Source organism: Equus przewalskii, chromosome 8 (genome assembly GCF_037783145.1).
Source record: "Equus przewalskii isolate Varuska chromosome 8, EquPr2, whole genome shotgun sequence".
NCBI lineage: Eukaryota > Metazoa > Chordata > Mammalia > Perissodactyla > Equidae > Equus > Equus przewalskii.
Window position 1 is genome coordinate 3,482,792 of NC_091838.1, and position 25,211 is coordinate 3,508,002.

At 38.8% G+C, this 25,211-nt stretch overlaps 1 long non-coding RNA gene across 1 annotated transcript in view; it reads left to right on the forward strand.

The window, feature by feature from the left end:
* Window positions 1–25,211, forward strand: part of LOC103554292 (uncharacterized) — a 59,376-nt gene that overhangs the window by 18,677 nt on the left and 15,488 nt on the right. The window contains exons 3-5 of the long non-coding RNA XR_011543329.1: window positions 728–873; window positions 15,827–15,967; window positions 19,494–19,534. This is a non-coding gene — a long non-coding RNA (uncharacterized lncRNA). The remainder of the gene's footprint in view (window positions 1–727; window positions 874–15,826; window positions 15,968–19,493; window positions 19,535–25,211) is intronic.

Consider the following 25,211-nt stretch of genomic DNA (forward strand, 5'->3'; position numbering starts at 1 on the left):
GAGTTAATTGAACTAAAGTTTCTGAGATCTTCAAATTAGAGTTAAAATGTTTTACATGTTAAGCATTTAAAAAGTGATGAACAATTAATCGTTAGACACAGCTCATTGGGAAGGACAGATAAAAAATTGCAAGTCAGGTTTTTTCTACGGATATGTAATCTCATTGATTTTGACCCTTAAACAAGTAATTCTTTAAGTTTGTACCCTAAGGAAGTTTGTGTAGAATGACAAAAAGTGCAAGGTTTTAACCACCTGTGCGCCATTTCTGAGCAGATCTTGGTTTGAATCACACACACCTCTGCCACCTACTGGCAGATCTGTCACTTAACTTACTGATTTTCAATTTTATTCTTTTAAAAATAGTACTGATAATCCCCGTCTTATTCCCTATCTTATTTTTTCTTCAATAGGATTAAATGAGGTCATTTATCTATAAAGCAAATACTAGTGAAAAGCTCTCAGTAGTGTGCCTCATGTATATTAGGGATCCATAAATGTCAGTTTCATAGTCTTGTTATTTTAATTCTCACTATCCGCATTATACACAGAGTGCTTCAGCTTCTCAAAGGTGCTTTAAAGACATTTTGTAGTTAGTTGCAAACCAGACTTACTTTTCGACAAGCAGATCCCTTGGTATACATATTTAAGGTTTTACATTTCCCCTGTCAACATTCTTATAGGGGCATAAATCATCTTTTCAATATAATTTGTTTTTCTATATTTTCAGCTACTTAATGATGAGGTCGCACTCTTTTGAGCTTCTGCTGTTTGCCAGAGACCATGCTAATCAACACGTGTACAGGATCACGAAGACGTGATCTGCGTCTTGTTCATCATTGTCACCCTGCTGTCTGGTCCAGCTCAGGGTACAAGGTATGTCTCAGGAAATCTGTTGAATGAATGAGTCTTATCCTCCAGAAGCTCCTATCTGGAGAAGATGTATATAAACAAAGATTTTTTATGTACTACCTGTGATATTCAACAGAGTAATAATTGTAATGATAGCTGACATTTACATGGCACCTATTATGTGCTGGGAACTGTGTTTAAGACTTACATTAACTCATTAAATCAAATCAGCCACGTGGCGATATAGTACAGATAGATGAAGATATTAAGGGATAAGAAATTAAATAATATGCCAAAGTTACCCAGCTATTTACTTAAATTAATTAATTAAATAATAAATTAATTGAAGTTGAATTTTATATATTTTTGGGGCTGACCCAGTGGCACAGCGGTTAAGTTTGCACATTCTGCTTCTGCAGCCCGGGTTCGCCAGTTTGGATCCTGGGTGTGGACGTGGCATTACTTGGCAAGCCATGCTGTGGTAGGCGTCCCACATATAAAGTAGAGGAAGATGGGCATGGATATTAGTTCAGGGCAAGTCTTCCTCAGCAAAAAGAGGAGGCTTGGCAGCAGTTAGCTCAGGTCTAATCTTCCTCAAAAAAAAAGAAAAATTGTATATATTTTTATTTGTTTTTTCCAAACATTGGCACCTGAGCTAACATCTGTTGCCAATCTTTTTTTTTTTCTTCTTCTCCCCAAAGTCCCCCAGTACATAGCTGTATTCTAGTTATAGGTCCTTCTGGCTCTGCTATGTAGGATGCCACCTCAGTACGGCTTGATGAGCTGTGCTCGGTCTGCGCCCAGGATCCAAACTGGCGAAACCCTGGGCCACTGAAGTGGAACACGCAAACTTAACCACTCGGCCACAGGGCTGGCCCTGTATACATTTTTACATACATGTTCATATATATTCATGATGTTAGTTATAAATAAATAAATCTGTAAAGCCACAAAAAGCCAAGAACCAATTCCGTGACAACATAAACCGTGAAAGTTGGTCTTTTTCTTGGTGACTTCTCCATAGGTCCTATATTATGCAATCTCATCGGGGCCTCCCCTGTGCAGGGACTGGATTAGGGGTGACGGAGTACTGACGTCTGACTCATGGCCACGAGTGCAGAGTTAGCCTCGCTCTTCTCTCACCAGTGGCCAAATTACAATGGTCTGTCATTGCATCTTATTTCAACCAAGCCAGTAGACTTTAATTCAAGTCTGGGCTGTAAGAAGAGTATTCTGAAGATCTCTAGACATATTACTGCAGTTACAAGAAAAACTCCTTGGGAATAGTCTATAGTTCTTTTTCTGGCGTAAAAACACATATAGACCAATGGAACAGGACAGAGCGCCCAGAAATAAACCCGTGCATATATCGTCAACTAATATTTGACAAAGGAGCCGAGAATACTCAATGGGAAAAAATAGTCTTTTCAATAAATGGTGTTGGGAAAACTGTATATTCACAAGCAAAAGAAAGGCGTTGGACCCCTATCTTACACCATTCACAAAAAGTAACTCAAAATGGATCAAAGACTTAAATAGAAGATCTGATACTGTAAAATTCCTACAAGAAAATATGGGAGAGAAACTCCTTGACGTTGGTCTCACCAATGATTTTTTGGATATCACACCAAAAGAGCAAGCAACAAAAGCAAAAAATAAGCAAGTGGGACTACGTCGAACTAAAAAGCTTCTGTACAGCAAAAGAAGCAGTCACAAAATGAAAATGCAACCTATGGGATGGGAGAAAATATTTGCTAACCATCTATCTGATAAGGGATTAATATGCAGAATATATAAGGAACTCATATAACTCAAGAGCAAAAGACCAAACAATTCAATTAAAAAATGGTCAGAGGGCTTGAATAGACATTTTCCCAGGCAACACATACAAATGGCCAACAGGTAGGCAAAAAAGATGCTCGCTGCTTTTTGTAGCTGTTTGCTCGACAGTCTCCCTTTGTCTCTATATTTTTAATTCCTAAGATAGCAATTTGTATACATAGACACAGAAAGCAAAATGGTGGTCGCCAGTGTCTGGGGAAAGAAGGAAATAGGGAGTTAGTGTTTGATGAGTACGGAGTCTTAGTTTGGGAAAATGCAAACGTTCTGGAGATGGATGATGGTGATAGTTGCCAGACAATGTGAATATGCTTAATGCCGAGTGTACAGAAATGTACACTTAAAAATAGTTAAAAGAGTACATTTTATGTCATATAAGTTTAACCACAATAAAAAGATGAAGCAGCCCCCAAAACCCAAAAGATAGCAATTTGTAATTGCTGTTTATGTTTGATTATGCTTCTGAATAACTTATAGAAACTCCTTGATTGCAGTAGATGTTGTGTTAGATATATGAAAATAAAATAATAAACTAGATTTTGGGAGTATTTGACATTTTGGAATCATACGAGCTCTATTCTGGCTGACTGTGTAACCTTAAAAATTTCCCTTTGTTTTCTCTGCATCAATTTCCTTCATTTCTAACTTAATGGAATGGGACTGAATCTATATCTCTGAACCAAAACACTCATTGCTCAAACAACTGTATGTCAGGAATAGGTGAAGCCATGGCGTAAATGTTATTCATCTTCCTGAGGTGTCAATTTCAGTAAAAGTACTTTTGGAAAATTTTTGAAGCAATTATTTAAGCACTCAAAATTTATTTTGAAGGATTTACTTTAAACATGCATATATTACGGAATTAACATTCTTTTTTTAGGATAAAAAAACTAATCACCAAAGATGTAGACACTCCACTGACATGGGGGGCATCCCCACTCCCACCATTCAAAATTGGGTTCAGCTGTGAAGACTATGCACTAAGAGGGTATGGAAGGGCTGTTATTCTCATAATGAGACTTCTTCTGGGGGACAGGGCAGGGTCCTGAGCAGGTGCAAGAACACGGCAGGCAGGAATTACCAGCTTGGGGTTCTTTGGTGGTTAGGGGGCGGGGCTGCGATGAGAGTTCCCATTTGAATGAGATGCAGCTTGTGTGATTGTAAGTTCCTGTTGTTGCCGATGGAGGGAGCACCAGCCTTTCTTATCAGATTGCCCAGATGTTGAGCAGAAAGAGAAAGGGAGTCAAAACTGTCAACCGTCAAACATCAAATGAACATTAAAATGGATTTTTCAACTTTGCATTGTTAGAGTGCTTCTTTGAGCTGTATCTCCAGAACACTGCCTCCAAGTTTTGGTATGTTAAACCAAGGTCCTCTCTGCCCTTCACTCAGTCATTCTATGAATATTTATAAAAGCACTCAAATGTACATTGTTTTAGGTCCTCTAGATACATCAGTGAACAAACTAGACAAAGATCCTCAACACGGTGGCCCTTAAATTCTTTTGGCATTGTTTAAAATCCATAGCTTGAGGGTGGGGAAGCTGGTCAGGAAATTTTTATCCTCACTCAGAATCAGTTTACGTAGAAAGAATGTCCACCGTTCTACAGAGTGGCCTTGCCTGTGATCTTTGTGCCGGTGCCTTTGTCCTATCTGTGAGAAAGAAGATGGCACAGCTGGTGACACAAAAGATAAAGTAAATTCTTTTATTATTGTCGTTCCATAATTCAGATGAGGAATTTATACTGAATTTTAGGAGAGCACGTGTTTTGAGTAAAGTAAAGCCCTTACTTTAGTCTACGTTACTCCTTACAGTACGGAATGGTAGAAATAGAACAAATTTTAGAATTGCACAGAACCTGCCCTTCTCCTTTCTCTAACCGATCTTGTCTTCACAATAAAAGTTGCACATGGAAGCACCTATGGTGGAAATGGGGGTAGGGATGAAGTGTGGTCCCTTTTTCTATTTTCTCTGAATTGTTGATACCAAAGCCAGATATGGTGATGAAAAAAAAAATTAGAGAGAGTAGAGGAGCCAGGACAAGGATACGTGTGGATTGGAAGGAGAACCAGGAGGCATCCTATCCACTTTATTTGGATCCAGATGATATACGTGCTGGTCTCAGGGATTGGAAGCTGTTGAGGGGAAGAGCGAGCAGTGAGCTTGGGCTAGAGGTTTCTATGTGTCCTCAGCCTGTCAGGGAATGATTTGTACAGAAAATCTACGTAAAACAATACCTCTAGTGAGAGGGAGAGGATGCTGATCATTGAACCGTCTGAACAGCTCAATGGAGCAGAAAGAGACTCTGGACTCTAAATTAACACCCAGACTAAACAACTGGGGGAGGTAATTAATATATTACATCAAGACTTCTGGATTCTGGTAAATAGCTCAGAAGTGTTCACTTTGTCCTAACAATGGCTTTTTAAGGCTGAACAAACAGAAAAAATCAACAACTTGTGGATCTGTCAGAAAGCTGAGGCCACAGGGAAAACTGTTGCCCTCCAAATAGCAGAGACAAACAGGCAGATACAGAGAATCACAACTTCCCTGAGCAGAATTTCACAAGCGGTCCTCTGCAAGGCCCAGTACCAGGACAGGAAAACCAAAATGTGGTTGACGAATTGCCAGAGGCTCTACGTGGACGAGTCTGGGAGATAAAACCCCAAGGGGAACTGGTTATATGAGGCCCCACACTCTTTTGGGAGTTTTATCTCAAGGAGCTATACCAGGTCCTCATAGTGAGTATCAGAGAACAGTCCCCTTATGTTTTCAGTAGGAGGAAGAGGAGAGGAACCATTTCGAAATATGCCAGAGCATTCTGTTTTTTTTTTTTAAATTGAGGTGTAGTTGACATATAACATTATACTAGTTTCAGGTGTACAACATAATGATTTGATATTTGTATATATTGTGAAATGATCACGACAAGAAAGACATCTAGGTAACATCCATCACTACGCGTAGATACAATCTTTTTTTCTTATGATGAGAACTTCTAAGATTTACTCTCAGCAACTTTCAAATATACAATACAGTATTATTAACTGTAGTCACCATGCTGTACATTACATCCACAGGACATTTATTTTATAGCTGGAAGTTTGTGCCTTTTGACTACCTTCACCCGTTTTGCTGTCCCCCAACCTTGCCTCTGACAACCACTAATCTGTTTTCTGAATTTATGAATTGATTTTTTTAAAGATTCTATGTGTAAGTAAGATCATATGGCCTTTGTCTTTCTCTTTCTGACATTTCACTTAGCATAGTGCCCTGAAGTTCCATCCATGTTGTCACAAGTGGCAAAATTCCCCTTTTTTATGGCTGAATAATATTCCATTGTATAAATATATATATATATATATATATATATATATATATATATGTATGTACTACCTTTTCTTTATCCATTCATCCATCATTGGGCACAAAGCTTCCTTCCATGTGTGGCTATTGTAAATAGTGTTGCAACGAACATGGAGGTGTAGAAATCTTTTCAAGTTAGTGTTTTCATTTTCTGCAGATAAATACCCAGAAGTGGAATTGCTGGATCATACGGTAGTCATATTTTTAATTTTTTGAGGAACTTCCATTCTCTTTTCCATAGTGGCTGCATCAATTTATAGTCATACCAACAGTGCACAAGGGTTCCCTTCTCTCCACATCCTTGTCAAAATCTGTTATTTCTTGTTTCTTTGATAATAACCACCCTAACAGGTGAGAGGGAAGAGCTCATTGTCGTCTTGATTTGCATTTCTCTGATTAATGATGTTGAGCAAATTTTCATACGTCTGTTGGCCAGTTGCATGTCTTCTTTGGAAAAGTGTCTATTCACATCCTCTGTCCGTTTTTTAATGAAATTGTTTTCTTGCTATTGAGTTGTAGGGGTTCTTTATATATTTTGGATATTAATGCATTGTCAGATACATGATTTGCAAATATTTTCTCCCATTCAGTGGGTTGCCTCTTCATTTTCTTGAAGGTTTCCTTTGCTATACAGAAGCTTTTAGTTTGATGTGCTTCCACTTATTTATGTTTGCTTTTGGTGTCAAATCCAAGAAGTCATCACGAAGACCAATGTCAAGGAGCTTACCACCTATATTTTCTTCTAGGAATTATATGGTTTCAGGTCTTACAGTTAAGTATTTAATCTATTTTAAGTTAATTTTTGTGTATAATGTAAGACAATGGTATAGTTTCATTCTTTTGCATGTGGCGGTCCAATTTTCCCAGGAGCATTATTGAAGAGACTGTCATTTCCCCATGGTATATTCTTGGCTCCTTTGACATAAATTAATTGACCATATACATGTGGGTTTATTTCTGGGCTTCCTATTCTATTCCATTGATCTGTGTGTCTGTTTTTATGCCAATACCATACCGTTTTGATTACTATAGCTTTGTAATATAGTTTGAAATCAGGAATCATGATGCCTCCAGCTTTGTTCTTTTTCAAGATTGCTTTGGCTCTTCAGGGTCTTTTGTAGTTTCATACAAATTTTAGGGTTGTTTGTTCTATTTCTGTGGAAAATGCCATTAGAATTTTGATAGGGATAACACTGAATCTGTAGATTGCTTTGGGTAGTATGGCCATTTTAACAATATTAAATCTTTCAATCCAAGAGCACAGAATATCTTTCCATTTATTTGTGTCGTCTTCAATTTCTTTCATCAGTGTTTTACAGTTTTCAGTGCACAGGTCTTTCACCTCCTTGGTAAATTTGTTTCCACGTGTTTTATTCTCTTTGATGCAATTGTAAATGGGGCTGTTTTCTTAATTTCTCTTTCTGCTAGTTTGTTATTAGTATATAGAATATTCTCTCTTATATCCACTCTCCTAAGGCTTTTATCTCCACTACTCAGCTGAAACTTCTGTCAGGTTCTCCCATGATCTCTACATCACTAAATCCAATGGCCCAATTTCAGACCTCCTTTTACTTGACCGATTAGCAGCATTTGTCTTGGTTGAACACTCTCTCCTCCTTGATACATTTTCTTCACTTGACAAAGGACACCACGTTCTCTGGGTTTTCCTCTCACTGCACTCATTGCTCCTTCTCCATCTCCTTTGCTGGCTCCTTTCCTATCCCAGCTCACATATCTCTAAAATGTACCAGAGCTTAGATTTTGGAGCTCTTCTCTACTCTTTTTACTTCTTGCCTGCTGATGTCCTCCATTTTCACAGATTTAATCACTATCTGTACACGCTCTCCTTGCAAATTTTATTTCTTGAACTTGGACCTCTTCCTTGAAATTCTGATTCATTTATCCAACTGTTTATTTTACGTCTCTAAAATTGGATATTTGATAGGCATTTCACATTTAACATGTTCAAACTGAACTCTTGATCTTCACCTCCCACACCTCATCACTTGTCTTCCCATCTTGATTAATGAAACTCATTCCTTTCTACTGTGTTGAAATCATCCATGGTGACTCTTTGATATCATATGTCACATTGACTCTGTCAGGATATCATCTTGACTCTACTTACAAAATATAAATGAGTTCCTATCCTGTCTCACTACCCCAACAGCTACTATCCTACTCAATGCAACACTGATTATTACTAAAGTGGCTCCTAGTTGGTCTCTTCTCTTCCATTCTTGATTCTCTGCAGTCTCTTTAACACAACCGCTGGAGAAATTCTTTTGATACTTAAGTTGGGTCATATAGCTTCAAAAGTCATCCCATCTCACTCAATGTAATAGCCAAAGTCTTTGCCATGGCCTGTAAACTGCATGATTCAGCTTCCACCTCTTCCTTGCTCCCTCTCTGACCTCATGTCCTACCTGTCTTCTCTCTTGCCTTCCTTCCTACCTCTCTTGCTTTCCTCAAGCCACAAAGGCCTTCTTATTGATCTCTGATTCATGAGGCATATTCCCAACTTAGGGCCATGCTGTTCCTCTTCCAAAAGGGCATTTCCCCTAATAGCTGATGGTTTCATCCCTCACTTCAGATCTCTGTTCAAGTGTTGTCTAACCAGAGCGCTCTCTCTGAGCACCTTGTGTCAGCAGCCTTCCTAAGTCACTCTATTTCCTTAACTTGCTCAATGTATGGCTATAGCAAGTATCTTCCCCTGACACATTATTTGTTTTTTGATTATTTATTGCCTATCTCCCTCTATGATTCTATTAGAATATAAGCTTTGTGAAAGTGGAACATTTTCCAATTGTTTACTTCTGTATCTCTAACCCTAGAAGAGTGCCTGCATACAGTAGGCATTTGGTATACATTTTTGAGCAAATGAAGGAATGAAGAAAGGAAACTATATATTTCAGAGAAATGTATTTCCCTGCTGTATGAACCAGGACCTCCAGGTGTGAATATGAAGGAACTTGTCCAAAGTCTTCTTTACCCTCGGAGGCTTCAGAAAGCTCATCACTCAGAGTGTTCACAAGTCTGATCCAAAGCCCCTTCATCCTGTAACTGAGCACAATTCCAGTTAAAGTAATAATGCAGGTGACTGTTATCCCCATATGGACTGAAACCATGTCCTCAAGCTTCAAACAACAAAATTTCTGAAGACTGCAAAATTGCTAAACAAAATCCTTTTTCAGGAGGTCTACTTTAGAATACAGGGCATAGAAAGGCTGGGAACCAAACTCGGCTGGCAACAATGTTCTGCAGGCACCTCATGCTGAGACAGTAGGAGGATCAGAAGATGGAGAACCTTGGGATCTACTGGTCACCGACCGAGTACTGTGCCCCCACTTCTAGGATAGCTGCCCTTATCTCTGCATCTCTGAGAGCAGGCAGCACGGGTGCCGCTGAACATGCAGCCCTGACAGCTGGGTGACTCTCGCTGGGCAAGGAGTATTTCAATAACACTTTGGGAGACAGAAAGGTCCTCGCACCTATTATGTGACTGAATAAAGCCCTGCTTCTCAGAAAAAACCCTATGGCTTTTGGAAGCTTGGTGCTCTCCAATTTTGTAATTTTAATAATTTTTGAAAGGTCATTAGTCATGATCCTTTTTTCCTACTTAGCTCTCAAAATACCTAACTATCTGAGGCGAAATATGAAAGCTTGTTTTTTTAACCATTTTGTGTTAGGAGATTTTATTTTTCTTAATTAGCATGCTTTATAGATAATTTAGCATGTAGGAGATGGGATCTCTGCTCCAGAGTCTGTTTTGTTCCTAATTATTGATGTGACCTTGGATAGTTAATTTGCCCCTTTGAGGACTTTGTTTCCTCATCTGCAAAATGTGGGAATTAGGTAGCTCAATCCCCCATTGTATGAAAACCCCTCATCTTATGAAATATATTATTTCACTTAGGTTTTTCTGTTTTGCAGAAATACTGTAGTTAATATGTTTTAAAAGTTGCAAGACATGTTAATTGGTGAACACAAAAAAAGACAACAAAGTTAAAAAGCAAGAGTGCTGGCATTTGATGTTTAACATTAAGTAAATATTGGGTTTGTACATTACCAATGTTAGGCTTGGTAGACTTCACCTTTATCTAGGAAGAACTTTTTAAATTTTTAAGAGAAAAGAAAATACTATAAAATCAGATTTAAACCCAAGTAGTGCTATATACTTTTGTTTTCTTTCAGAGAGAGGTTGATTACAAGGATCCAGAGATTTAAAAACTCTGCACAATAGACTAGAATTAATAAAATTAGAAGAAATAATGAAGTTAAAAATCTTTTTGCCACAATCCTAGTAGTAATTGATTGAGACAAGAATGTTCGATGGCTGCTAAAATTTGGGTGAAAGTTTGATGACAGAATATTTAACACTTCTAAAGTTTTTCCCTAGATATTATTTACTCATTTCAAAGGGAAAAATAGCAACTACATTGGAGAAAGCAGAAGGATCCTATCTTAGCCAAGTTTCCAAATCTAGGCTAACGAGTAATAGAACAACTGACAGCTAGTGGTTGTTCCTACCGAAATGCATGACTACAGAGAAACTTATGAGCAACCCACATTAAGGGACATTTTACAAAAGTGACCATACTTTTCAAAAATGTCAATGTCATGAAAAGCAAAAAGGTTGAGGTATTTCTAGATTTAAGGAGATTAAAGACAAATAACAAATAAATGCAAGGTGTGATCCCGGATTGGATCCTGAATTGGGAAAAAAATGATAGAAGAACATTGTTTAGACAGTTGGTGTAATTTGAATGTGGGCTGCACATTTGATAATGGCATTATATTGATGTCAAATTTCCTGATTTTGTTAAGTTGTTGTACCTGTTTATAAGAATGTCCTTTTTCTTTGGAATTATATCTGAAGAATTTAGAGGTAAAGGGACGAGATGCCTATAGCAGACTCTCAAATGATTATATATTTGAGAGAGAATGATAAAGCAAAGGTGATACAATGTTAACAATTGGTGAATGTGGTTGCCAGCTATATGGGAATCCCTTTTACCTTCTGTGCAACATTTTTGTTAGTGTAAACTTATTTAAAACATACACATACCTCATCCAAATAGACATTTATTAATTTATTTATAAAGATATTTATTCTACTTTTGACATGTACCTTTACATTGTACAGCGTGATATTTAGTTAGTTGTTAAGTTACATTGCCCAAATATCCAATTTTCTCTAAATTCTACTTAATTGAAATTTTACAATGGACACAATCTAAAATTTCTATCTTTTGATAAATATTGGAATAAATTAATTCAGTAACTTATTTTGGAAAGATTAGAGAGAAAATGTTTGGATGATTATCGTATTGAAAGAGATACAAGCATATAATAAATTTTTGTTTGAAATGAAATTTACTAAGCTATTTGTGCCTTGTCTCAGTGAATTCTCTATGAAAAGAAATGATGGAAGGTTGAGAGCTCCACAGTCTCTCTGTTTCTCTCTCACATCTATTTTTTTTATTATTCCCACAAGTTTACTGAGTACATTTGACATGCTAAAAACTAGTATTTAACAATTTGCTACTAATATCAGGATGTCTCTCTATTAAATTGATCCAGGAGCTTAATATGAGAGTAACAGGACATTTGTTTCAAAATTAACTTATGAACAAGTGTCACATCTGCATATCTTCCTTAAAATACATGTAAAGGCAGAAAAGCAAAATATTCAAGAAGAAGGAAAATTCTAAAACTGCAAGCTATTATTTTGGGTGGCGTGTTGCACACTTATTTGTTATTCCATCATTTACTGACCATCGGGGAATGACAAGAACATACGTCCAGTGTGGGTACCAGAGCCTGCACGTGGCACTTCATTTAGCGTTGAAAGTGTGCAATGAAGTTGTCCTGTCTTGTACAATTTTATGTGACCAGATATGTACAGGCCTGAATTCACACAAAGACTGCTTTTTCCTAATCAATGACAATTTAAAAAGAGATTCAAATAGATGATCAGAGCACTTTCTCCCAAGGTATATATTTTTTTTTTCTAAAAAAGAGAGAGATGCTATTATCCGAAATTAGCAAATTGGAGATCTTCAAAGCATACCACTTTTTTCTGCATATTCTAAAAAAATTGGAGTGAAATTTTACCTTCCTGCAGTGCATTCTAATAAATTAACTTTGGTTGATTAAGCTTTGGTAGTATTTTTGGGAACTCAGCGATGTGGAAGTGCTACCAAGATCCATGTAAGAAACCCTCATTGCCGCAGCCAGAGACCCTCCACTCTAAATCAGTGTGCTCCATGGAGCATCCCAAAGTCTGCTGCGTGGGGTCATCTCTGATTGCAATAGTGGGCTAGGGGTTACCTTGGGTCTGACCTCTGATTACACAAAATGCTAAATTAATTTTGTCTCCTAGGAAATTAGATCGCTTTTAAGTATCGTTTGATTATGTGATCAGATTTGAAAAATCTTTTCCTTGGTGGAAAATTCCCTTTTTAGTGACAATAAGACTATTTTCTCTGTCTCTCCTTGTCACTATTTGTTGTGATTCTATTAGAGGGAGTCCATAGAGAATAAGATGGGCACAGCTGCCGTGGAGTGTATTCTTGGAGTCAGTCCTGGGACCTGAGGAATTCAGGTTTCTCCTCAGAATGGCGTCCTTTGACACACGTTGCCTGTGGTCACTTGTCAAAAACCTTATGAAAACCTGACCTATGCTTGCCTTTTTTTTTTTTTCTTATCCCATGGGAGTCTGGTTCTGGAAAAGATCTCTGCAAACCTGTCATCTGCTGGGAAATGCATCTTTTTCAGGTTACAGTGGTAGGCGGCCCACCATTTAGATTAAGGAGCCCCAAGACATGAGATGCATAAGCAACATGTTCAACTGTTTGTTGCCCAGAATACGACCCATTTTTAGAGGTACAATCAGCCCAGATGGCAGAATTTATCACACTCACCAGAGCTTGACAACTAGCAAGTGCTAATCATGGAGTTAATACATGCCCTGAGAACAGGTCTGCGTCTGGAGCAGTCCATGACTTGGGAATGATGGAAAAATTAGAGGTTTTTCCTTTTACCTCTGGCCGAATCTCAATTTAGAATGATCAACCCATTTAAGAACTTTTAAGTGCCTTAATGCTTTCTACAAAGGCGACTATTATACAAATACAAGTCCATACCTTGAGGCTAAAAGAAACACCCTGGCTGATTGATCACATCTGAGAGGCAGCCCGCAGTAAAGTACTGGTCCACTTAATACCTCAAGAAGCCGATTATTTAGACAGATTCAAAGTCACTGCTATAAAATACCAGCAGTTGACTCCAACTTCAAAAAAAAAAGAGTTAATCTGGTTAAAAATCTGGTAGGAAATTGCACGAGGATAACTTGTGGCTCTTTCAGGACAAGTTCTTTCTCATGCCAGACATCACAAAAATGTCCCCACCGAGAGAACAAATTGGCCAGTCTACTAAAGCAACCATTGCTGTGGAACTTTTACAGAAGTGGCAAGGGGTCTTTTGTGCATGCGTCAAACATTAAGAGCTCAGGTTTTCAATATCATGTGATCCGAGTTCCAAATGAAGTGTAATGAGGCCATCAACACTGGGACCTTTTAGATGGAACCTGAAAATGTGTTGCTTCACACAGTGGCTCAGTATGGGAATGCACAATGGGAAAGCAAGGAAAGAAAGAAAAATATACAAGATACACATTTTTATTAAACATATATACGCACATAATTTATAAGTCAAGACGTAATAAAAAAAATTTGTCTGCTTCCATCCACCCCTAATTCCTTCTCCCAGAGGAAACCACTTTCTGTTCTTTTCTAAGTTTGTCTCCATATTTCTAAATGATGTAATTTTACTGTTATATTTTAATTTTTCAGTTTAGGTATTAAAATATTTAGCTAAAGAAACTTAGCTCTTTTACATGCATCCACCACCCCCACTATTTTCTCTCTTCCCATCTTCTCATTGTACTTATATCACAATTGATTCAATAAGTATTTAGTTTTGACAGTATTATTACTTTTTAAATATGTCTCAGCTGAGCGATTTGTTGTGTACATATTTTTTTCTTGTCTCTTACAAAAATGTTCTACATTTTCTACGTACCTATGACTAATTCATTTCCAAATATTCTGCCACAACTGTGGTATCCTCTCCTCGTATCCGAAGAGGAGGTGTGTTCTGTTGTGTTTTGAGACATTTCTGAGGGACGCCCGTCCTTCTGCTCCAGTTTGCACCGCTTGCTTTCCATGCTTACTTCCCAGCTGGGGTCCTGAGACTTTGTGCTTCACTTGATCTTCCTGAGAGTTCCTTTTACCTCTTTCCTTTGTTGGATATTCTGTGTCCTGGATACAATGTTTATTTTTTTCTTGGTTTATACTCTGCTGGAGTGTATATCCTACAGGAGCTTCTTGAGAAGGATTGTAACTTTACTAGTGCCTTCAATTTTTGAGATGTTCTGAGGTTCGTCTTCTTACTGGCTTCCGCCATGGTCTTTCTTAGCTCTCAGCTTTCTCTAACAGCAATGCCAATTACTGCTCGTTCTCTTTCTTTCTAAGATCCAAAATGTTGTCACATCTCTTACCTGCTGTTGTTTCCTATCCTGTTCTTTTTATCTTTATACGTTTATGCATATTTTGTTCCCTTGCTGTCCTCTTAGTGGGGATTCAGGAGGGAGCTGGTAGCTGCACACTTGTTCAATATCTGCATCGGCCAGACATCTCTCATCCAATTTTAGGTACCAGAATTCTGGAATGACTAATACAAAGGTGAAGGGCAGAGATAGCTTAGGAAAAAAAAGTCATTCAAGTGGCCAGTTGATGCATTAAATTGCTACCGCCAGATGGAGATTATGCATGCCTCACTATTATGCATATTATGGTTTTTCTGACCTTATTTCATTGTTTAGCTTCACTAAACAAAATGGACACTAGATGGCTCTATAAAAGCATATATATTCAGAATATTCCATTTAATTCAAAAATTTGAAGGCATCATAAAATCTTTTAGAATAAAAGAAAATTTAAATATTTTTTTAGTTATAAGAAAGTGAGTTTAAAACCACTACTTGCCATTAAGGAATGAATTCAGAAACTTGTAAATTTTCTACGTGTTCTTTGATGTCAGTAAATATTTATGAATATCTGCCAGCTGCCAGGTATATGAGAGTGCTGGGGCTGTAGGGATAAACAAGATGGGCACGGCTCTGTCCACGTGAAATTTACTGGCAACAAGAATTCAGAAAGGAAACAAATAATTTTATCAAATATGCAAAGTTTTGTGAAAATGTATAAGATGCTATTTGGCATATATATCAAGATTCCTGAGGTAGACAGATCAAGGAGGGTTTCTCTGAGCAGGTGAGCCCAAACTGAAGTCTGCGGGATGAATAGACTGTGAGAGCAGCAGCCTGAAAAGATGAGTCTTCCAGGCTGAGGGATGGTGCAGTTAAGGTCCCAATGACATGAGAGACAGCATGAAACTGAGAGAAGGCCAAGCTGCCACATCAGGAGCAGAAGTGCACAGGGGGAGAATGGGACAAGACGAGGCTGATGAGGTCCACAGGAGCCAAGTCATGAAAGGTCTTGGATTTCATGTTGAGTCCAGGAGAGGTGGGAAGCTCTGCCGTGTTTTAAGGCCACGAATCATGTGATTGAATTTAGTTTGTGTGTCTGTGTGTGTGTGAAGAAGATTGGCCCTGAGCTAACATCTGTTGCCAATCTTCCTCTTTTTGCTTGAGGAAGATTGTCACTGAGCTAACATCTGTGCCCATCTTCTTCTATTTTATGTGAGATGCCACCACAGCATGGCTTGACAAGTGGTGCTAGGTCTGCACCTGGGATCTGAACCTGTGAAACCTGGGCTGCTGAAGTGGAGAATGTGAACTTAACCACTACACCACCAGGCCGGACCCCCAATTTACATTTTTAACAGGTAACTTGTCATCCTGTCTGGTATGGATTAGATTTGTAAAGTTTCCAACTTTTCTCGAGTTGTTCAAATCATTGGATTAGTGCCGGTCACCAAGGAGTAGTTGAAATCAGCATATAGAAGCACTGGCTTTGGGGTCTAACTTAGAATCTGGTTAGGGTTGTAGATGTCCCCAAAATGAAACAATCAAGGGAAACTGGAAGAGGAACATGCATGAATGTACGAGTATATATTGTATGTGTGAGTAGGCATGAATGTAGGAATGTACATTTATATATATATATTAAGCACCACAACTAAATGCTCACAATCACTATAATCTATGTTGTGATTGTTTTATTTATTCCTAATATTACTTTATCTTCAACTGACATTTACTTTGGGTTATATCATGAGATGTGAATGGATTGAGAATGAGTTACGCTGGCATCACTTTGCCTCCTTTCGGTCACTTCTCTTACAAGATGGATGACGTCATGTCGTCCTCTGCTGTGCGTTTGTGGCTTAGCCTTCATATCTGAGCCTCCATTTCGTCTAAGTGAATGACTCAAGCAGTAGGAACACATTATAGAATTTTCTTGGAAATTTTACAGTTGGAAAGGACTTCAGTGATCATCTTTTTCATGGGTTTCGCACTGTGTTTTGTGGAATCTTAGGTAGCTCCTTTAGGGTGTCTCAGAGCTGCCTGCCTGGGACGCAGACGTGGGTTGAGGCTGGCAATGCTCTGCCTGCCTCCCGCGTTCACTGGAGAAGCCTGCTCACCTGTCGAGCTTTTGTGCAACATTTTGTTTGGAGAAAGCTTAATGCTGCTACAAAGTTGGAAAATCTCTCATCTTGTCCATACACTAATTTTCATGGGATGACTCTGAGGACAGGATTGTAAAAGCATTTTCCCAGGTCTTAATGAAAGAAGCAGGATTTTCCCCTAACATGTGGTGTAAGTAACCCACTAATGCCATTTCCCACACAGATAGGCTGGTGTGTAAATGAATTGGCATGAGTTGTTTACTGAGAAGCCCAACCATTTCAATAAGAAACATAGAGTTTGTAGAGAAAACTGGAATTAAGAGTTACACAATAGGGCCATGAAAGAAAAATATTATGCCAGTGTGTGATAAAATAATCTTCTTGCTTAAATTATACTGCTTTGTTTAGGTCTATGTTTAAATATAACAGCATTTACCATAATCCCTTACAGATAAATAGATGTCCAATAAACTTTTTCTAACTATTTTCAGAAACATTTAGAAGGAAGCTACACAGGAATTAGCAGAAAAGAAGGAGCAAAATATTTTTCAGTAAGAATTAGCAAAAGAATTAATTAACCCCCATTTAGCACACTATCTCATTTTGAAGTCACCGTGCAAATGTAAGGACGTGCCTACCATTTTCAGGTTAGTAAGACGTGAAGATTCAAATGCTGGAATATCAGCAGAAATTCTCATTTTTCTAGGAGGAAATGGATTTATTTTTGGTAGTTTCAAAGGTCTGGTTAAGAGCACCATGAAAGATTGGTGGAGGCATCCTGTGGGCAGGAATAGTAATCAGAGAATTTAACCACCAGTAGGATGTGAGCCTAAAGCAATCAGAGTGGTTGTTGGCAGTAGGGCTGGAGCGGGCGTTTGGGGGTCCTCTGCTGTATCAGATATTACCTTTGCAGTTGCTGGATGCTGGCTGGAGGAAGGGATGCAGGACTCAGGATGGTAACCATTTGCCAAGTATTATAAAAATATTTCAGTGTACTGGTGTGTGCTGGCTGAGATTTAGCCCTTGTTATGGGAATAAAGAGTCTCTCTTTGAAGAGTGCTGTGCTGGAAATTTATCTGGATCCACCATATTTGTTTCTTAAATCTCTCCTCCTACCCATTTGTGCACTTGTGCAAAATCTGTTCTTGAGTTTGCTCTTCGAATGCAGACATCACTTCTCAGGACCTCTGCTTTGCCTCTCCCTCTCATCTACTAATATCTTAGGCTTTGCTAAATCAGCTGCCTCTGCTATTCCTAGTGACTGACCTCAGGTCATTGTGCTTGATCACTTTAGGATAATTTTGGTCGCTCAAAGAATGCTATCACACTATCCAATGTAAGGTGAGGAAAATACAGAGACAGTGCAGGGACCTTTGAAAGTTAAAAGGGAGGTGCTTCAGATGCAATTAATATTTATGCTCTGGTAAAATACTTAAATGATCTGGGAGACAATAAGTGGTATTGAATTTAGACCCTCTTTTCAAAATAAAAAAAAAGACGACAAGCCTCTGGGGTTGAATAAAATTTAAGATTATTTAATTAACTTAAGGATACTTAAAAGTATATTTCGTTATTAGATTATTTTCAGCCTTGCTTTCATTAAACACTTCCCAACCTACCTGATCATAAAAATCATCATGTATGGTGCTTATTAAAAATACCTATTTCCATGTCTACTGAATAAGAATTTCCAGGGAAGGACCTGGAAATGTGAATATTAAGACACACCCCGATTAAATCTTATGAACAAATAATTTGGGAGACTCTGTTCTATCTTATAGATCATGTTGTCATAAGGCAGTGTTGAGGAACCATCAGAATATTCAGTAGGATACTCAGAAAAAACCTTGCTGCTAAATTTATAGAAGTAATACTTTTGTAGAAAATGCATTAGTGCTTTAATGTATCAATGTGTTAGAATGATGTAAGAAAAAAATTGTGAAAGGCTTAGAAATGGACAGAAAAGATTGTTGGATGTGCTCAATGGAAAATTAGGCATGGTCTACCATGCAATTCCAGGTTATGTATTGTAGATCTAAAACTATTTTACAATTCTATAAGTAGGAGAATACTGATAATGATGTGAAGGATTCTTTTCCATAGAAAGGCAAATTGTATCCCATGGAGATGCAGTTGATTATTATTATAATTATAATGCTATAATAGGACATTATTATAGGACAGTAGGACAATAGGATATTATAATAGGACAATGATTATTGTCCTATTGATATTGGCCAATTTTTCATGGTTTAATCATGTTTATTTCAACATTTCTCTTTCTCTCTCTTTTTTGGATTATCTTTCAAAAAGTTTGTAACATCTTACTCTTTTTCTCAAGAACTAATGAGTCAAATATCTTTGAGACGCGTTCGTTTACTATTTATATGACATTCATAACTATGTTCTCTTCTAAAAATTATCAGTGAACAGTATGCTACCCACATCTTTTTTATCCACCCTGAGAAGAACAAGAACCAAGCCAACAGTCCCTCTAATATTGGTTTTCCACAGGTATCATGTACCCAAAGAGTATGCATAGTGCCTAGTTGAAATTAATCAACCACCCTGGAACTTTCCTTTTAAAAAGGACATAGAGTATTACAAGTTTTCAGGAACAGAGAAAACAGTTCTGGAGGCAAGGCTAGTCTAGAGATTTTCTGCACTATATTAGACAACATCACACATGACAGTTTTCAGAGCAAGAGGATTACTGTTAAGTTACTGCATGGAAACCTAAACTGGGTCTTCTCACTTTTGTCTCTTTTTCCTGCCCTGGAAGAGAAAAACTCCAATATGTGCCCTCGTCTGGGTTGCCCAAGAGTAAGTAATGCATCCTCGATTTCATATTATTTAGTCTTTCATAGGTACATTTTGTGCACTCTCTATGGGTCTAGTTCTTGAGCTTGGTGATGAGGGAGATAATAAGACATGTTGCCTACTTTTGACACATAACCCATTATAATATTAATAATAGAGGAAGGTATAAACTATATGGTTACCATAGAAACACCATTAAATGGGCAAGGGGTGTCAGGAAATTGTAACAGAAAAAGTGACATTTAAATATGGTCATAAATTTCTCTCTGAAATAGAATATTTACTTGGTCTTTTAATTACAGAAGTAGTACATGAATACATTCTAGTTGTAAAAAATGTCAAATGTTGAAGCAAGGTCTTTAAGGATGAATTAGGGAGGTAGACAAATCCATGAGTGGGAGGTGGATCTGGAGGGAGAGGATATAACAGGGAGTGGAAACACATGAGCAAAAAGAGATGTAGGACAGCCTGGCGTATTTAGGGAATGTGAATAAGTCATTCGATGGCAGCGGGACACAGAATATTGTGGGGAGTGCCTGGAGATGAGATTGCAATGAAGGCTGAGTCAAGGTTGTAAAGGGCTTTGTATACTGTGATTAGATGTTTAGTTTTTCCCCTTTTAGGCAGAAGAATAACTTGATTGCATCTGTCTTAGAAAGATCCCTTTGGGAATGGACTGACGTAGGGAAGGTCTGAAGGCAAGGAATCTAAAGAAGTTTCATCTGCATAGTTTATTTGAAATCTCACAAAAGTGCGGGCATTGATATTTCCATTTTCTCAACGAGGAAATCAGGATCTAGAGGAATCAGGTCATTTCTTTCCAAGGTGATGAGCTAGTAAGTGGTAGAATAGGGATCTGCCCTCACGCCTCTAAGCCCAGGTGTCTTGTTCTAATCTTCCTGCCATTCCAGGGAGACGTTATTAGTCATTAGGTGAGAATCATGGAAGGCATGGAAGGCAGGGCAGTGAGCACAAAACAACCACAGACCAGGTAAGGCCAACAGTGTGTTCACAACTGACTAATTGTGGGCCAGCAGTTCAGAGAGTTTTGAGGCTAGAAATGAGAAGACCTGGATTCTCATTCCATCTCTGATCTTAACCAGGTGGGTGACCGTGGGAAGTCACTGAAGCATTTTTGTAATTCCACCTCTTTCTCTGTGGAGTTGGGATGTTGGACTCGTTAATTTCTAGGGTCCCTTCCAACTGTAAACGTCTATGTTTCTTCACAAATATCATGATGGGCTGGCATGTTTGGAAAGAGGGTCACAGAGCGTGTGAGGCTTTTTGTCATTGCCATTTCAATTTGAGATGTGATAACTGTCTTTTCTCTCTTTCTTTGGCATCATCTATGTGCTTTTAATATAGGATATACCACATACATACTATACATTACACTGTAATTGCCTACAGGGGTGATATTAAAAATATTTAATACCTACTTTGGCATAGGCACTAAGGTAATAGAAGGCATACAGCTGTACATAAGTGGAAAGATCATCTGGTGCACACTAGCTGAGTGTCAGTTCTGATGGCTTGCACGTCTGTCTCTCCTCCGGACTGTGAGTGACTCAAGCACAGGAACTCTGTCTTTCTAATTTGGGATCCCAAGTCCTAAGGCAGTGCTCGCCTCACAGTCGGTGCCCAATCAATGTTGTTAGATGAACAAGCCATTTCCAAAGTCTCCTCCGTGTTTGACGGGCTCACGTGCTCAGTGCATGCAGCTGTGTTGCACGAGCTTGAAATGAGAGAAAAAGATGCCCAAATAGCCCAGCTTTTAGGAAAAAGCTGCCAATCCCAGGGGCAAACAGTAGCAGAAATTCCTAAAATACTGGGCACTCACTAATTTCCAATGATCTTTTCTTCCTCCCTTATAAAGTCAATAATTTCATAAAACTTGAACTACTTAAATTTCATCCAAAAAAAAGTATTTCAAGGGCAAAAAACTTATTACTTCTTCAAACTCACTTTATAGGCTGTGGCATTTTCCAGTTAATAGTAAAAAAAAAATTGCCAATGTAGGTTTAGTTCTTATCAGCATCTCTGGGCTCCCCTTTCTTAATCTCTTCTTGACGGTTTGTCCCTTCTCTGATTATCTGATCATGTTACTCTGTGATTGTGAGTCTTGCAGAAGCCCAGGATGGCTGAGCCAGCATTTTGAATCTATCTTGGGAGCAGCTATAACAGGAATAAAAAAAGAAAAAAACCTTGCCCAAGACATGTTGGTTAAAACTCCTCTTATTTATACCATGAATTGTACAATCTTTAGTTCCTTTATCGCCCAACCACCCCAGCTACAGCATCAGTGCCTGGATTAGACTGATAAAACAGCTCTATTGTAGACATGGAGCTCCAAACCAGTGTTTAGAAAATGTTTGTCTTTAAAGCTTAATGACTCCGTGGTTTTTTTTCTTTTAAGTATACTTTTTTGTTGAGGAAGATTGGCCCTGAGCTGACATCTGTTGCCAATCTTCCTCTTTTTTCTTTTCTCCCCAAAGCCCCAGTACATAGTTGTATATCCTTGTTGCACGTCATTCTAATTCTTCTTTGTGGGATACCTCCACGGTATGGCTTGATGAGCAGTGTGTAGGTCCACGCCCAGGATCTGAATTGGTGAACCCCAGGCCCCCGAAGCAGAGTGTGTGAACTTAACCACTCAGCCATGGGGCCACCCGCTTCTTTGCTTGTTTTTAATTTTATGATATGAGGTCACTTTGTCCATTTCTATTTTGTATTACAATATTTAGATTTCCTGTAATATAAACACTTGTTAATTTTTTTTAACAGGATTTAAATATGCTCCAATTGTACATTTTAGTATCTATTAGGACTTTTTCCCAAATACACTTGGTTTGTCCATGTTTTGAATTAGTTGCATGTTTGTGAGCTGAAGCATGATGACGGATGTGTGACATGTGACAGAGAAGTATATAGGGGCGTCATTAAAAGCATGGGCTCTGGAATCCACAACCCAAATTCAAATCCTGGCTTTGCTCTCCCTCCTCCCCCGCCCCCAGCCCCCAGGTTGTACATCCTTGAGCAAGTGACTTTATCTAAGACTCTGTGTACTGGTATTTAAAGTGGGTAGTAATGATACCTAAATCATAGAATTCTTCTAAAGCACTTAGCACAGGATTGGGAACACAGTAAGCTCAAAATAAATGTTAGCTTGAAAAGTAAAAACATAATGATGGTAAAGCTCAGATATATACATATTAGATGTGATATTATCACTACTCAGCAAAAAGTTGTGCTTAGTGATTTCAAAATTCATTTAATAAGTGAATTCTATTCCTTAACGTTGGTCGATTCCTTCCTTCCCCACTTTATTATTATGTACAGGACACTGTGGATACAGACGTAACCCCAGTGGGTATTGCCTGCCTCCACCCAGTCCAGTGCTGGAGTTCCGCTTCCTTTACTATTGAAATAGCAATGCCTTGAATCCTTCCTACCATGATGAGATACCCGGTATCTCTCTCATGAAAGTTTTTCTATGGTTCTTTCTTCCTCCTACTTGTAATTCTTGAGTTGTTGGCTGTACTCATATCTTGTCCTCTATTCCCGATCTTTTCTCTATACTCAAGTCAACCCCAAAGGGTCAGAGCCCTCCCTTTTCCTTCATTTCCTCAAAACACTACTCACAGAAGGCATTTGCGTGTGTCAGATTTTATTTTCTGAAGGATTTTCTGTATCTTGGAATAGTGCGTTGGATGATCCAAAATGGAATACTTCATATTTTCTTCCTTCTTTCTTTCCTCCTCTTTTCACTGCAGGAAGCTGACTTTGTTCCTGAATCTCCTGTCCTCTTGCCTGGGAGCTGCTCCACTCCCTCCAAAGGCTCCCGGCCCATCAGTCTCCTTCTCACCCCCGCCCCAGAGCTCCAAGTTTCTCCATCTCCATTATGCAGAATGATTTAGTTCTCTCCACATTTGTCTTCGCCATTTTGGCCATTGTCTTGGGTGCTTTATTTTCCTAAACAAATGTTTTCTTCTTAAGAGGGAATCTGCTGACAGCTTTTAAATAATATTCCCTCACCACCCTTAACTCAAAGATAAATAAGCTATAATTCTTTCTCTTGTAGCCACAGTTTATTCTCAACAGAGTGATACTTTAAAATTGGGAGTCAGTTCACTTCAGCCCTCTGCTGGAAACTCTGTCTGGCTTCCCAGCTCACTCAGAGCAAGAGTCAAGTCTTTGCAGTGCCTACACAGCCCCAGGAACCTGCCTGGTCATCTCTCTGACTCCATGTCATCCTCCTCTCCTCCTCTCTCATTCTTCTTCAACAGCACTGGTGTCTCTGCTGTTTCTTGAACCTGAAACTTACCCGCCACATATTCACCAAACACATTTTTACCTCGGGGGCTCTGTGCTTCTGTTCCTTCTACCTGGAAAGCTGTTCACTGGAAAGCTCTCCAGAGACAGAGGCAGCAGCAGGTATTAAGGCATAAAAGAGTCAGGTGCTTTTAGGAGCCATAAGGCTTTTAATATGGCCGAGCTTAAGTTCTGTATGTATATTCAGGGCACCATGGTTCCAAGTACTGGCCACAAACCTGGGGCACCAGGGCAGATGTGCGGATAAACTAAGGAAGCTTCAGCACCCGTCTTCCTTCCAAGGACCAGAGAGAGGGCTTATCAATGTGTTTAGAAGGTTGTATATTTTTGTAAAATTTGCAAAAGTAAGATATTTTAACTGCAATTGGTTAAAGCGGTGGTCTCTTTTCATTCTGACTCTCTTTTGTCACACTTCTCGTGTTGAGTAGTGCTGAATGGTCACAGGCAATTTGGGGATCTGCCATCAAGGGAGATAAGCTGGGGACTCTTTTATTTGACTTTAGTGGAATAATATTACATGGTTCCTGGTCGCTTCTGTGTACAGCTAAGTTTTTGCTAGCTATCTCTGAATGACTTCCAGGAATGATGCTGCTGCCAGCTCACGGAGCATCAAGGCACGAAGATGCAGGGCCAGGAGTCAGGCTGAGATATGAATGTGTCCTTTCGTGCCAAACACAAGAAGAAGGAAGGTAGTGAGGGGGAACAAGTGAGAAATGATCAGACTAGAAATTAGTCTGAGGAAAATTCTTCCAGCTCATCTGTAAAAGAAACTGACATTTTCCCAAATTTGAAAACAAACAACAATCTAGGTGCATTGCCTACAGCAAACCGAAACAGACTCCCTAAACTGTCCTGCAAGATCCCTTCCTTTATTTGCTCAGTTACTGCTCCCGTGCTGCTGAGCAGGACCCTGTGCAGATGAGACTCTGCAGAATGCCATCACAAATTCCCATCCCCTGATCAGATATAAGGTAGCCCAGCAACGTTGCACAGCAGTCTGTGCATCCATCTCTGATTGACTCCTGTCAAGTTTCCCCATAGGATTATTCTAAAATTTCTTCCTTTATCTCAAGAAAATACTACCCCACACCACACGACACCTGCCAAACTCAATTGACACTCATTTATGGTTACCAGCCATCCCTGCTTACCTTGGACCGAGGGATTTCCCAGGAAGTGGGACTTTCCATGCTAAAATTGGAAAAGTCGTGGGTAAACTGCGATGAGCTGGTCACCCTGTGTACTTCCATCTCATTTATCAAGAACAAGAATTTAAGAGACAGCTTACAGGAATTTATCCTCTCTCTGCCATAAAATTATTCCTTTTTCTCCCCATCTGCTGATAATT